Source organism: Rutidosis leptorrhynchoides, chromosome 5 (genome assembly GCF_046630445.1).
Source record: "Rutidosis leptorrhynchoides isolate AG116_Rl617_1_P2 chromosome 5, CSIRO_AGI_Rlap_v1, whole genome shotgun sequence".
NCBI classification, from domain to species: domain Eukaryota; kingdom Viridiplantae; phylum Streptophyta; class Magnoliopsida; order Asterales; family Asteraceae; genus Rutidosis; species Rutidosis leptorrhynchoides.
In genome coordinates, this window is record NC_092337.1 from 422,747,360 (window position 1) to 422,763,389 (window position 16,030).

The following is a 16,030-nucleotide window of genomic DNA, read 5'->3' on the forward strand; positions in this document are numbered from 1 at the left end:
TAGTAAAACCAGAATGCATGACTTGTTTCTGGACGTATGAATTACGTGTCTTTATTGCCTTTGCTGAACGACTTGTGTACTAGCTAGAATTATCTTCACAACCATCTTGTATCAAATTTATTGTGTGCTATATTTCATGCTATATGTAAAATAAGCGGTATTGTAAGTTTGTAAAATATTGTGTAAAAGTTTGAACGCGAAATATTATTATAATCAGTTTTTCATATAGAATTGTAGTAGTTGAATTGTATATTAGCTACTAAGTATGATCTTAACGGGTAGGTACTACCCGAATTTAAACTTATAAAACGCTAATATGAAGAAAAAGCTTTTATAAATGAGTTCATATTATGCTACGAAATACTATTAACTACTCTAAATATTCTGTATGATTAACTTGTTCCATTTGACTATTTTGAAGGAAATGGCACCGACTACTCGACACACCGTGAATATGAATGAAGAGGAATTCCGTACTTTTCTAGCTTGAAACATAGCCGCAGTACAGGCTGCGCTACATACCAACAATAACCTTGGATCTAGCAGTACAGGAAATCGTGTAGGATGCACCTACAAAGAATTCACTGCCTGCAAACCTTTGGAATTTGATGGAACTGAAGGACTGATCGGATTGAAACGGTGGACCGAGAAGGTCGAATCGGTGTTTGCCATAAGTAAGTGTACTGAAGAGGACAAAGTGAAGTACGCTACGCATACCTTCACAGGTTCTGCGTTAACATGGTGGAATACCTATCTAGAGTAAGTGGGACAAGACGATGCGTACGCACTACCGTGGTCAGCATTCAAGCACTTGATGAACGAGAAGTACCGTCCCAGAACCGAGGTCAATAAGCTCAAGACAGAACTTAGAGGGTTACGAACCCAAGGATTTGATATTACCACGTACGAAAGACGATTCACAGAATTGTGCCTATTGTGTCCGGGAGCATTCGAAGATGAGGAAGAGAAGATTGACGCGTTTGTGAAAGGATTACCGGAAAGAATCCAAGAAGATATAAGTTCACACGAGCCCGCCTCCATACAACAGGCAGGTAGAATGGCTCACAAACTAGTGAACCAGATTGAAGAAAGAATTAAAGAACAGACTGCTGAAGAGGCCAATGTGAAGCAAGTCAAATGAAAGTGGGAGGAAAACGGTGATAAGAATCACCAATACAACAACAACAGCAATTACAACAATAATCGCAACAATTATCCCAACAATCGCAACATCAATCGCAACTACAACAAACGGCCCAACAACAACAACAACAACAACAACAACAACAACAACAACAACAGCAGCAACAACAACAACAATCATCCCAACAACAATAATAACCGCAACAACAACAACAACAACAATCAGAAGCAGCTATGCCAAAGGTGTGAAAAGTATCACTCGGGGTTCTGCACCAAATTTTGCAACAAGTGTAAAAGAAATGGTCATAGCGCGGCGAAGTGTGAGGTCTACGGACCAGGGGTTAATAGAACGAAAGGAACAAATGGTGTCGGAACTAGTAATGGCGGAGCAAGTAGTGTCGGAGCAAGTTATGCCAATGTAGTTTGTTATAAATGTGGAAAACCGGGCCACATTATTAGAAATTGCCCGAACCAGGAGAACACGAATGGACAAGGCCGCGGAAGAGTTTTCAATATTAATGCGGCAGAGGCACAGGAAGACCCGGAGCTTGTTACGGGTACGTTTCTTATTGACAATAAATCTGCTTACGTTTTATTTGATTCGGGTGCGGATAGAAGCTATATGAGTGGAGATTTTTGTGCTAAATTAAGTTGTCCATTGACGCCTTTAGATAGTAAATTTTTACTCGAATTAGCAAATGGTAAATTAATTTCAGCAGATAATATATGTCGAAATCGAGAAATTAAACTGGTTAGCGAAACATTTAAGATTGATTTGATACCAGTAGAGTTAGGGAGTTTTGATGTGATAATCGGTATGGACTGGTTGAAAGAAGTGAAAGCAGAGATCGTTTGTTACAAAAATGCAATTTGCATTATACGAGAAAAAGGAAAACCCTTAATGGTGTACGGAGAAAAGGGCAACACGAAGCTACATCTTATTAGTAATTTGAAGGCACAAAAACTAATAAGAAAAGGTTGCTATGCTGTTCTAGCACACGTCGAGAAAGTACAAACTGAAGAAAAGAGCATCAATGATGTTCCCATTGCAAAAGAATTTCCCGATGTATTTCCGAAAGAATTACCGGGATTACCCCCACATCGATCCGTTGAATTTCAAATAGATCTTGTACCAGGAGCTGCACCAATAGCTCGTGCTCCTTACAGACTCGCACCCAGCGAGATGAAAGAACTGCAAAGCCAATTACAAGAACTTTTAGAGCGTGGTTTCATTCGACCAAGCACATCACCGTGGGGAGCTCCTGTTTTGTTTGTCAAGAAGAAAGATGGTACATTCAGGTTGTGTATCGACTACCGAGAGTTGAACAAACTTACCATCAAGAACCGCTACCCACTACCGAGAATCGATGACTTATTTGATCAACTACAAGGCTCGTCTGTTTATTCAAAGATTGACTTACGTTCCGGGTATCATCAAATGCGGGTGAAAGAAGATGATATTCCAAAGACTGCTTTTAGAACACGTTACGGTCATTACGAGTTTATGGTCATGCCGTTTGGTTTAACTAATGCACCAGCTGTGTTCATGGACCTTATGAACCGAGTGTGTGGACCATACCTTGACAAGTTTGTCATTGTTTTCATTGATGACATACTTATTTACTCAAAGAATGACCAAGAACACGGTGAACATTTGAGAAAGGTGTTAGAAGTATTGAGGAAGGAAGAATTGTACGCTAAGTTTTCAAAGTGTGCATTTTGGTTGGAAGAAGTTCAATTCCTCGGTCATATAGTGAACAAAGAAGGTATTAAGGTGGATCTGGCAAAGATAAAAACTGTTGAAAAGTGGGAAACCCCGAAAACTCCGAAACACATACGCCAGTTTTTAGAACTAGCTGGTTACTACATAAGGTTCATCCAAGACTTTTCCAGAATAGCAAAACCCTTGACTGCATTAACGCATAAAGGGAAGAAATTTGAATGGAATGATGAACAAGAGAAAGCGTTTCAGTTATTGAAGAAAAAGCTAACTACGGCACCTATATTGTCATTGCCTGAAGGGAATGATGATTTTGTGATTTATTGTGACGCATCAAAGCAAGGTCTCGGTTGTGTATTAATGCAACGAACGAAGGTGATTGCTTATGCGTCTAGACAATTGAAGATTCACGAACAAAATTATACGACGCATGATTTGGAATTAGGCGCGGTTGTTTTTGCATTAAAGACTTGGAGGCACTACTTATATGGGGTCAAAAGTATTATATATACCGACCACAAAAGTCTTTAACACATATTTAATCAGAAACAACTGAATATGAGGCAGCGTAGGTGGATTGAATTATTGAATGATTACGACTTTGAGATTCGTTACCACCCGGGGAAGGCAAATGTGGTAGCCGATGCCTTGAGCAGGAAGGACAGAGAACCCATTCGAGTAAAATCTATGAATATAATGATTCATAATAACCTTACTACTCAAATAAAGGAGGCGCAACAAGGAGTTTTAAAAGATGGAAATTTAAAGGATGAAATACTCAAAGGATCGGAGAAGCATCTTAATATTCGGGAAGACGGAACCCGGTATAGGGCTGAAAGGATTTGGGTACCAAAATTTGGAGATATGAGAGAAATGGTACTTAGAGAAGCTCATAAAACCAGATACTCAATACATCCTGGAACGGGGAAGATGTACAAGGATCTCAAGAAACATTTTTGGTGGCCGGGTATGAAAGCCGATGTTGCTAAATACGTAGGAGAATGTTTGACGTGTTCTAAGGTCAAAGCTGAGCATCAGAAACCATCAGGTCTACTTCAACAACCCGAAATCTCGGAATGGAAATGGGAAAACATTACCATGGATTTCATCACTAAATTGCCAAGGACTGCAAGTGGTTTTGATACTATTTGGGTAATAGTTGATCGTCTCACCAAATCAGCACACTTCCTGCCAATAAGAGAAGATGACAAGATGGAGAAGTTAGCACGACTGTATTTGAAGGAAGTCGTCTCCAGACATGGAATACCAATCTCTATTATCTCTGATAGGGATGGAAGATTTATTTCAAGATTCTGGCAGACATTACAGCAAGCATTAGGAACTCGTCTAGACATGAGTACTGCCTATCATCCACAAACTGATGGGTAGAGTGAAAGGACGTTACAAATGCTTGAAGACATGCTACGAGCATGTGTTATTGATTTCGGAAATAGTTGGGATCGACATCTACCGTTAGCAGAATTTTCCTACAACAACAGCTACCATTCAAGCAATGAGATGTCGCCGTTTGAAGCACTTTATGGTAGAAAGTGCAGGTCTCCGATTTGTTGGAGTGAAGTGGGGGATAGACAGATTACGGGTCCGGAGATTATACAAGAAACTACCGAGAAGATCATCCAAATTCAACAACGGTTGAAAACCGCCCAAAGTCGAAAAAAGAGCTACGCTGACATTAAAAGAAAAGATATAGAATTTGAAATTGGAGAGATGGTCATGCTTAAAGTTGCACCTTGGAAAGGCGTTGTTCGATTTGGTAAACGAGGGAAATTAAATCCAAGGTATATTGGACCATTCAAGATTATTGATCGTGTCGGACCAGTAGCTTACCGACTTGAGTTACCTCAACAACTCGCGGCTGTACATAACACTTTCTACGTCTCGAATTTGAAGAAATATTTTGCTAAAGAAGATCTCACTATTCCGTTAGATGAAATCCAAATCAATGAAAAACTCCAATTCATCGAAGAACCCGTCGAAATAATGGATCGTGAGGTTAAAAGACTTAAGCAAAACAAGATACCAATTGTTAAGGTTCGATGGAATGCTCGTAGAGGACCCGAGTTCACCTGGGAGCGTGAAGATCAGATGAAGAAGAAATACCCGCATCTATTTCCAGAAGATTCGTCAACACCTTCAACAGCTTAAAATTTCGGGACGAAATTTATTTAACGGGTAGGTACTGTAGTGACCCGAACTTTTCCATGTTTATATATATTAATTGAGAGTGATATTTACATGATTAAATGTTTCCAACATGTTAAGCAATCAAACTTGTTAAGACTTGATTAATTGAAATATGTTTCATATAGACAATTGACCACCCAAGTTGACCGGCGATTCACGAACGTTAAAACTTGTAAAAACGACATGACGATATATATATGGATATACATATGGTTAACATGAGATTATGATAAGTAAGTATCTCCATAAGTATATTAACAATGAGTTATATACATATAAACAAGACTACTAACTTAAGGATTTCGAAACGAGACATATATGTAAAGATTATTGTTGTAACGACATTTAAATGTATATATATCATATTAAGATATATTAATATATCATAATATCATGATAATATAATAATTTAACATCTCATTAGATATAATAAACAATGGGTTAACAACATTAATTGAGATCGTTAACTTAAAGGTTTCAAAACAACACTTACATGTAACGACTAACGATGACTTAACGACTCAGTTAAAATGTATATACATGTAGTGTATTTAGATGTATTAAAATACTTTTGGAAGACTTCAAGACATATATCAAAACACTCATACTTAACGAAAATGGTTACAGTTACTTTCCCATTATTTTCTTTCATCAAGAATTCTAGTAGTATTTTTACCCGTATTATACACAGCTTCAAAACGTACTTACTATGGGTATATACTAATAGGAACTAGCATGGGATTCCACTCTTGATTATGTCATGTATGACTAATCAATTTTAACTTCTACCATGAGCTAGTCAACTAACTAGAACTCCTTTTAACCCCACTCACCACTCACCAATTACCACTCATCATTCACTCCATTTCACTTCCAATTCTCTTTTTAATTCTCTCTCAACACACACACACTATTATGAACGTATTTTTCCAGTAGTTAATCATCATCTTCATCAAAAATCACTTCAAGAATCAAGCTATAATCATCATAGGAAGAACACTTCAAGAACACTTCAAAAATCCCTTCAAGTTTACTAATTTACTTCCAAGCTTTCTAATCCATTCCAAGTAATCATCTAAGATCAAGAAACCTTTGTTATATACAGTAGGTTATCTTTCTTATTCAAGGTAATATTCATATTCAAACTTTGATTCAATTTCTATAACTATAAACTATCTTAATTCGAGTAAAAATCTTACTTGAACTTGTTTTTGTGTCATGATCCTACTTCAAGAACTTTCAAGCCATCCAAGATCCTTTGAAGCTAGATCATTTCTTGTCACTTCCAGTAGGTTTACCTACTAAACTTGAGGTAGTAATGATGTTCATAACATCATTCGATTCATATATATAAAACTATCTTATTCGAAGGTTTAAACTCGTAATCACTAGAACATAGTTTAGTTAATTCTAAACTTGTTCGCAAACAAAAGTTAATCCTTCTAAATTGTCTTTTAAAATTAACTAAACACATGTTATATATCTATATGATATGCTAACTTAATGATTTAAAACCTGGAAACACGAAAAACACCGTAAAACCGGATTTACGCCGTCGTAGTAACACCGCGGGCTGTTTTGGGTTAGTTAATTAAAAACTATGATAAACTTTGATTTAAAAGTTGTTATTCTGAGAAAATGATTTTTATTATGAACATGAAATTATATCCAAAAATTATGGTTAAACTCAAAGTGGAAGTATGTTTTCTAAAATGGTCATCTAGACGTCGTTCTTTCGACTGAAATGACTACCTTTACAAAAACGACTTGTAACTTATTTTTCCGACTATAAACCTATACCATTTCTGTTTAGATTCATAAAATAGAGTTCAATATGAAACCATAGCAATTTGATTCACTCAAAAACGGATTTAAAATGAAGAAGTTATGGGTAAAACAAGATTGGATAATTTTTCTCATTTTAGCTACGTAAAAATTGGTAACAAATCTATTCCAACCATAACTTCATCAACTTGTATTGTATATTATGTAATCTTGAGATACCATAGACACGTATACAATGTTTCGACCTATCATGTCGACACATCTATATATATTTCGGAACAACTATAGACACTCTATATGTGAATGTTGGAGTTAGCTATACAGGGTTGAGGTTGATTCCAAAATATATATAGTTTGAGTTGTGATCAATACTGAGATACGTATACACTGGGTCGTGGATTGATTCAAGATAATATTTATCGATTTATTTCTGTACATCTAACTGTGAACAACTAGTTGTAGGTTACTAATGAGGACAGCTGACTTAATAAACTTAAAACATCAAAATATATTAAAAGTGTTGTAAATATATTTTGAACATACTTTGATATATATGTATATATTGTTATAGGTTCGTGAATCAACCAGTGGCCAAGTCTTACTTCCCGACGAAGTAAAAATCTGTGAAAGTGAGTTATAGTCCCACTTTTAAAATCTAATATTTTTGGGATGAGAATACATGCAGGTTTTATAAATGATTTACAAAATAGACACAAGTACGTGAAACTACATTCTATGGTTGAATTATCGAAATCGAATATGCCCCTTTTTATTAAGTCTGGTAATCTAAGAATTAGGGAACAGACACCCTAATTGACGCGAATCCTAAAGATAGATCTATTGGGCCTAACAAACCCCATCCAAAGTACCGGATGCTTTAGTACTTCGAAATTTATATCATATCCGAAGGGTGTCCCGGAATGATGGGGATATTCTTATATATGCATCTTGTTAATGTCGGTTACCAGGTGTTCACCATATGAATGATTTTTATCTCTATGTATGGGATGTGTATTGAAATATGAAATCTTGTGGTCTATTGTTACAATTTGATATATATAGGTTAAACCTATAACTCACCAACATTTTTGTTGACGTTTAAAGCACGTTTATTCTCAGGTGAATACTAAGAGCTTCCGCTGTCGCATACTTAAATAAGGACGAGATTTGGAGTCCATGCTTGTATGATATTGTGTAAAAACTGCATTCAAGAAACTTATTTTGTTGTAACATATTTGTATTGTAAACCATTATGTAATGGTCGTGTGTAAACAGGATATTTTAGATTATCATTATTTGATAATCTACGTAAAGCTTTTTAAACCTTTATTGATGAAATAAAGGTTATGGTTTGTTTTAAAATGAATGCAGTCTTTGAAAAACGTCTCATATAGAGGTCAAAACCTCGCAACGAAATCAATTAATATGGAACGTTTTTAATCAATAAGAACTGGACATTTCACCGTTAACCAGTGACCCCGGCGCTTCATCCTCTGGAACCAGCAGCCATACGCCTGCCCCAGTTGGTTTGACTAGGTGGTTTGAGAAATTAGAAGCTGTGTTCACCGTCAGCAACTGCTCAGAGGCGAATAAAACCAAGTATGCCTCATGTACGCTGTCAGACGGCACCCTAACCTGGTGGAACACACTGGCTCAAGCTAAGGGTATTGATGAGGCTTATGCCATCCCGTGGGAAGAATTCAAGGGGGCCATGATCGAAGAATACTGCCCCAGGACGGAGATACAGAAAATGGAGGCTGAGTTCTGGGAGTTAAAGGTTGTGGGCAACGATCTTGATGGTTACAACCGTAGGTATCTGGAATTAGCGCTGATGTGTCCCACGATGGTCACCCCGGAATTTAAGAGAATGGAACGCTACTTATGGGGACTTCCCAAGTCTATTCAAGGAAATGTCACCTCTTCTAATCCACCCAACGTCCCAGCAGCTATGAGCATGGCGCATACCCTTATGAACCAAATTATCAGCAAAGAACCGGAAAAGGCTAAATCCGAATCGGGAGCCAGTGGTGAGAAGCGTAAGTGGGACTACAACAACAAGGGGAGAACCTATGATCAAACCCCCGCTAAGAGGTCTAACGACGGAAGGAACCCCAATCCGAATACCAGCTCGAACCCCAACTACAAGGGTACTCTATCGCAGTGCAAGAGTTGCTACAAGCACCATACTGGGTACTGTAATGCGGTCTGTGAAAAATGCAACAAAATAGGGCACGTTGGCAAGAACTGCAAGATTCCCATTCCAGCTGTAAGGACAAACCAAAATGGGCCAAGGAAATGTTATGAGTGTGGACAGCAGAGCCACTTTAGGAATGATTTCCCCAATAAAAAGAAGGACGGCGGACCACCGCGTGGTAGAGCTTTCAACGTTAATGCAAGGGATGCACGTGAGAACCCCGACTTGATTACAGGTATATTCACTATCAACAATCTATTAGCCTCTGTCCTATTTGATACTGGTGCCGATAGAAGCTATGTCTGTAGAAACTTTTGCTCTAAGATAGATTGGTCATTAGTGCCTTTAGAAGAAAATATGCTAGTAGAAGTAGCCAATGGGAAACTTGTGAAATTTGACCAAATTAGACGAGGAGCTATTATTAACATAGCTGGTGTGGATTTCGCAATTGACTTAATACCTATTAAATTAGGAAGCTTTGACGTGATTGTCGGTATGGACTGGTTGACTAAAGTAAGGGCCGATATTATCTGTGGAGATAAAGCTCTTCGTATACCACAAGGAGACGGTGAGCCACTGACTATTTACGGAGAAAGATGTAACTCGAAGCTGAACCTCATTAGCTGTATGAAAGTGCAGAAGATCATGAAGAAGGGATGACTTGCTGTTTTAGCACACGTGAAGGCTTTAGAATCAGAGGAGAAGAGTGTGAATGACGTGCGAATCGTGAATGAATTCCCTGACATCTTTCTGGAAGAACTGCCTGGATTACCGCCACCGAGAGCCGTGGAATTCCAGATCGATCTAGTGCCGGGAGCTGCACCCGTAGCTCGCGCACCTTATCGACTAGAACCTTCCGAACTGCAAGAGTTGCAGAGTCAACTGCAGGAATTACTCGACCGAGGGTTTATCCAACCGAGCTCGTCGCCTTGGGGTGCACCTGTTTTATTCGTAAAGAAGAAGGATGGATCCTTCCGTATGTGTATCGACTACCGCGAACTCAACAAATTGACGATCAAGAACCGATATCCTCTTCCCCAAATTGATGATCTTTTCGATCAGTTACAAGGATCACATGTTTACTCTAAGATCGATTTGCGATCCGGTTATCACCAGTTGAGGGTGAAGGAGAGTGATGTGATGAAGACTGCGTTTAGAACCCGCTATGGTCACTATGAGTTTCTTGTGATGCCGTTCGGATTAACCAACGCACCAGCCGTGTTCATGGACCTCATGAATCGTGTCTGCAAGCCATACCTGGATAAGTTCGTTATCATCTTCATAGATGATATCCTCATCTACTCCAAGAGCGAAGAAGAACATGAGCATCATCTCCGACTAGTGCTTGAACTCTTGAGACAAGAGCAACTTTATGCAAAATTCTCCAAGTGTGAATTTTGGCTGAAGGAAGTCCAATTTCTGGGTCATATTGTGAGTGATCAAGGTATCAAAGTTGACCCCGCCAAGATTGAAGCTATCAGTAAGTGGGAGATACCCACTACTCCGACTCACATCCGCCAATTTCTAGGTCTTGCCGGTTACTACAGAAGGTTTATTGAAGGTTTTTCGTTGATTTCGTGTCCTTTGACCGCACTGACTCACAAAGGAAAGAAGTTCGTTTAGGAAACCGAACAAGAAGCAGTATTTCAAACCCTGAAGCAGAAGTTAATCACCGCACCCATGTTATCTCTTCCCGAAGGTAGTGACGACTTCGTTGTGTACTGCGATGCTTCGAAGAATGGTTTTGGTTGTGTATTGATGCAAAGAACGAAGGTCATTGCTTATGCATCTCGTCAGCTGAAGATTCATGAGCGAGACTACACTACTCACGATCTCGAACTTGGAGCCGTTGTCTTAGCATTGAAGCTGTGGAGACACTATCTCTATGGAACAAAGAGTACCATATTCACCGATCACAAAAGCCTCCAGCACATCTTTGATCAGAAGCAGTTGAACATGAGACAACGACGATGGATTGAGACGCTGAACGACTATAATTGTGAACTTCGTTACCATCCTGGTAAGGCCAATGTTGTAGCCGACGCTCTAAGTACAAAGGAGAGAACGGTACCTCTTCGTATTCGGGCTCTGAACATCACCATCCATTCAAACCTCCACAGTCAGATCCGGGTAGCCCAAGAAGAGGCTCTCAAGGAGGAGAACATATCTCGCGAATACCTAAACATCCTCATCTCTAAATTCGAGGTTAAGGAGTCTGGACTTCGATGTTATGCCGGAAGAATTTGGGTACCTCGTTATGGAGATTTACGAAGCCTTTTACTTGATGAAGCCCACAAGTCGAGATATTCGATTCATCCAGGAGCCGACAAAATGTACCACAATCTCAAGGAACAATGTTGGTGGCCAAATCTTAAGAAGGATGTTGCAACTTATGTTGGGAGGTGTTTGACTTGTTCGAAGGTTAAAGCTGAACATCAGAGGCCATCTGGATTACTTCAACAACCAGAAATCCTACAATAGAAATGGGAAGCAATTACGATGGATTTCATCACGAAGCTACCAAAGACGGTGGGTAGATAAGATACAATCTGGGTTATCGTTGACCGTCTTACCAAATCTGCTCATTTTCTAGCGATGAAAGAAACAGATACAATGGAGAGACTTGCTCAACTGTACATCAAAGAGGTTGTATCTCGTCATGGTGTGCCTCTATCAATTATCTCAGATCGCGATCCTCGTTTTGCTTCCAGATTCTGGCGTTCTTTGCAAGAAGCCTTGGGAACTCGTCTCGACATGAGCACCGCGTATCACCCCCAGACCGAAGGTCAAAGCGAACGAACGATTCAAACTTTAGAGGACATGTTACGTGCATGTGTTATTGACTTTGGAAAGTCTTGGGAAAGGCACTTGCCGCTAGCCGAATTCTCTTACAACAACTGTTATCATTCGAGTATTAAAGCCGCGCCTTTTGAAGCGTTGTATGGCCGCAAGTGCCGTTCTCCTATTTGTTGGGCCGAGTTAGGCGAAGTGCAAATCACCGGACCCGAGATAGTCCATGAAACAACGGAGAAGATTTCTCAGATTCAAGCGAGACTTAAGACGGCCCGCGATCGCCAAAAGAGTTATGCTGATCTTAAACGTAAAGACTTCGAATTTAACGTAGGTGACCGTGTGATGTTGAAGGTCGCACCTTGGAAGGGTGTAATTCGCTTTGGAAAGCGCGGAAAGTTAAACCCGCGATATATTGGTCCTTTTGAAAGTTTAGAACGCGTTGGACCCGTTGCTTATCGGCTGGATCTTCCGACTCAGTTGAGTGCGGTTCATCCTACCTTCCATGAATCGAATTTGAAGAAGTGCCTCGCTCCACCGGAACTTGTCATACCATTGGAAGAACTTACGATTGATGACAAAATCCACTTCGTAGAAGAGCCTGTCGAAATTATGGACCGTGAGGTCAAAACCTTGAAACGCAATAAGATTCCAATTGTCCGAGTTTGATGGAATGCCAAGCGTGGACCTGAGTTTACCTGGGAACGAGAGGATCAAATGAAGCAGAAGTATCCTCACCTTTTTCCGACTCCATCACCTTCAGCTTAAATTTCGGGACGAAATTTCCAATAACAGGTGGGTAATGTAACGACCCGACTTTTTTCGACTTGCTTTCGTGCCTTGTATTTTTGCGAAACTGCGATTTTGTGCGTACTATGCTACTTTATACTCTGGAAACTTGTTATACCTGGTTTACTTCCAATTATATGTTAAAACGTGCCTTAGAGTACGTAGGATACTTAACTTGTTCACCGGAAGCCTTTATAACCATTAGCGTTACTTGACGTTTCGAATAAACCGCGGACTGCGCACACGTTTGACTTTTGTCGTAATCGAAATATTATAACTGCAAAATATTAATTATTATTTTATAATAATAATTACTTGGGCCTTTGGATGCTTAATTTTATTTATTTAATTGCTAGAGCCCAATAATTAGTCTTGTTGGACTTTCTACCTTGATGGGTGATAATGATAAAAACGAACATATATTTCATAGCATTATCCTTCAAGAAAGACAAGCTTTTAGTTGCAATTGTTCTATTTACAAGTGATATTCGTTTAAATAATAAAAGGTGAAGACAAAAGACAGATTCAACAAATTGAAGACGCAAACGACCAAAAAAGCTCAAAAGTACAAAGTACAATCAAAGTGGTTCCAATTATTGATAAGAAACGTCTTAAAATTACAAGATTACAAGACGCGAAACGTAAAATACAAGATATTAAATTGTACTAAAGGACGTTCGAAAAACCGGAACCGGGACCAAAGTCAACTCTCAACGCTCGACGCAACGGACTAAAAATTACAAGTCAACTATGCACATAAATATAATATAATATTTAAATAATTCTAATAATTATTTTTATATTATATTTATTTATTAAATCCGTCGGTAGAATGCAAACAACAACATGAGAGCTGGAAAAAGGGGCCATGCGATCGCATGGCCTGGAAGGCAAAAAGCCATGCGATCGCATGGCAGTAGGTGACATGTCTGGTCCTATAAATTTCGCAGTTTTGAGCGATCTTTTACACATATTTTTCTTTCCTTTCTATCTATCACTCGTATATATATATATATATATATATATATATATTTTAATTTTAATTTTAAATTCTAATAATAAGGGTATGTTAGCGAATGTTGTAAGGGTGTAAGTCGAAATTCTGTCCGTGTAACGCTACGCTATTTTTAATCACTGTAAGTTATGGTTAATGTTATTTTTAAATTAATGTCTCGTAGCTAAGTTACTATTATGCTTATTTAATGCCAAAGTAATCGTGATATCGGACTAAATATTAAAATTGGGTAATTGGGCTTTGTACCATAATTGGGGTTTGGACAAAAGAACGACACTTGTGGAAATTAGACTATGGGCTATTAATAGGTTTTATATTAACTAAATGATACCTCGTTAATTTAATATATAGACTTATAATTTGACGTATTTATATATAACCACATACGCTTGACTGGGTACGGTGGGCGGGATATCTATAAATACCAATAATTGTTCATTTTACCGGACACGGAACTGGATTAATAGTTAATAGACTTGTTGAAATAGGGGTGGATTACATTCAAGGGTAATTGGTGTAATTGTTAACAAAGTAGTAAAACCTTGGTTTACACGTGGTGTATTCATTAAACAAAGTATTAAGACCTTGTTACAATTCGAATCCCCAATTAGTTGGAATATTTGACTTCGGGAATAAGAATAATTTGACGAAGACTTTCGCACTTTATGATTATGATTGATGGACTATTATGGACAATCCGTATGGACATATCGAATAATCCAGGACAAAGTACAATTAACCCATGGGAATAAACTAAAAACAACACGTCAAACATCATGATTACGGAAGTTTAAATAAGCATAATTCCTTTATTTTCATATTTAATTGCACTTCTAATTATCGCACTTTTGTTTATTGTCTTTGTATTTAATTGCACTTTTAATTATCGTACTCTTTAATTATCGCAATTTTAATTTATCGCACTTTTATTTATCGCAATTTCATTATCGTTATTTACTTTACGCTTTAAATTAAGTTGTATTTATTTTTAATATTTTACATTAGGTTTTAACTGCGACTAAAGTTTTAAAATCGACAAACTGGTCATTAAAAGGTAAAAACCCCCTTTTTATAATAATAATATTACTTATATATATTTTTGTATTTTTATAAGTTAAAACTAATATAGCGTTTAGCTTGTTTAATTTTCCCTGTGGAACGAACCGGACTTACTAAAAACTACACTACTGTACGATTAGGTACACTGCCTATAAGTGTTGTAGCAAGGTTTAGGTATATCCATTATATAAATAAATAAATATCTTGTGTAAAATTGTATCGTATTTAATAGTATTTCGTTGTAAAAATAATACTATTTCATATACACCTCTACGCGCATCAAGTATTTTTGGCGCCGCTGCTGGGGTGCTAAAACGCCGAAAGCGCAACGCTAATTATATATATATATATATATATAAAAAGATTTTATTAATTTTTAAGTTTACTTTTATAAAAATTCGCTTTTGTAAAAATACATTTTAAATAATATATTAAAAAATATAAAAAGAAAAACAAAAATATAAATATTTTTAAGAGTTTGTTAAATATATATACATAATTGTAAAGTTTCTTTATTTTTATTTTGTAAAAAAAAATAAGTTTTATTTACTTAATATAAATATTTTATAAATTTTAAAACAGAAAAAAATATTAAAAAACACTCGAGGCCCGTACTGTAGCAGCCCAAAGCCTGGCCCGAAATCTTTATCCATGCGATCGCATGGATTTTTAAAGTGAGGACCATGCGATCGCATAGCCCTGTCTGACACGCCCTAATTGACTTTCCACTGCAATCATTACGGAGTAATTATTATTATTATTATTATTTAATCAAAACCCTAATTAGGGTTAGTGTATTAATTTAATTTTTATTTTAGTTTTTGTATTTAATTTGTTTTATATATTTAGTTTATTTAATTTTATTAATATATAAAATTAATAGTTTTATAAAATAAATAATATAAAAATAATATTTTTATAAAAATTGTAATTTTTACAACTTTAAGTATATTTTTATATTTTGTTCCTTTTTATTCGTTTTAGCATAATATTTGTATTTTTCGCTCGTATTTAGTTTCAAGTCATAGTTTTTGCCATAGTTATTTTTATTTCTAAATTTTTAGGCTTTGCCGTAAAATCCCTTAAGTGCTTTTTCTTTAGACTAAGATTTAGGTGCTTTAAAATTTTGCGACGCCGTTTTTTATATTTTAGTACCTTTTTAAGTTATTGCCGTTTTGGTATATAGTATTTCTTTTAAGCTTTAATATTTTTAGACGCAACTTTTAATTCTTAGTTTTTAGTTCCTTTTTAAGTTTCGACGCGCTACTTTCTTATTTTTATTTTTCGACGCCTTTTATTTTTCGACATTTTTCGACGCGCTCTTTTTCTT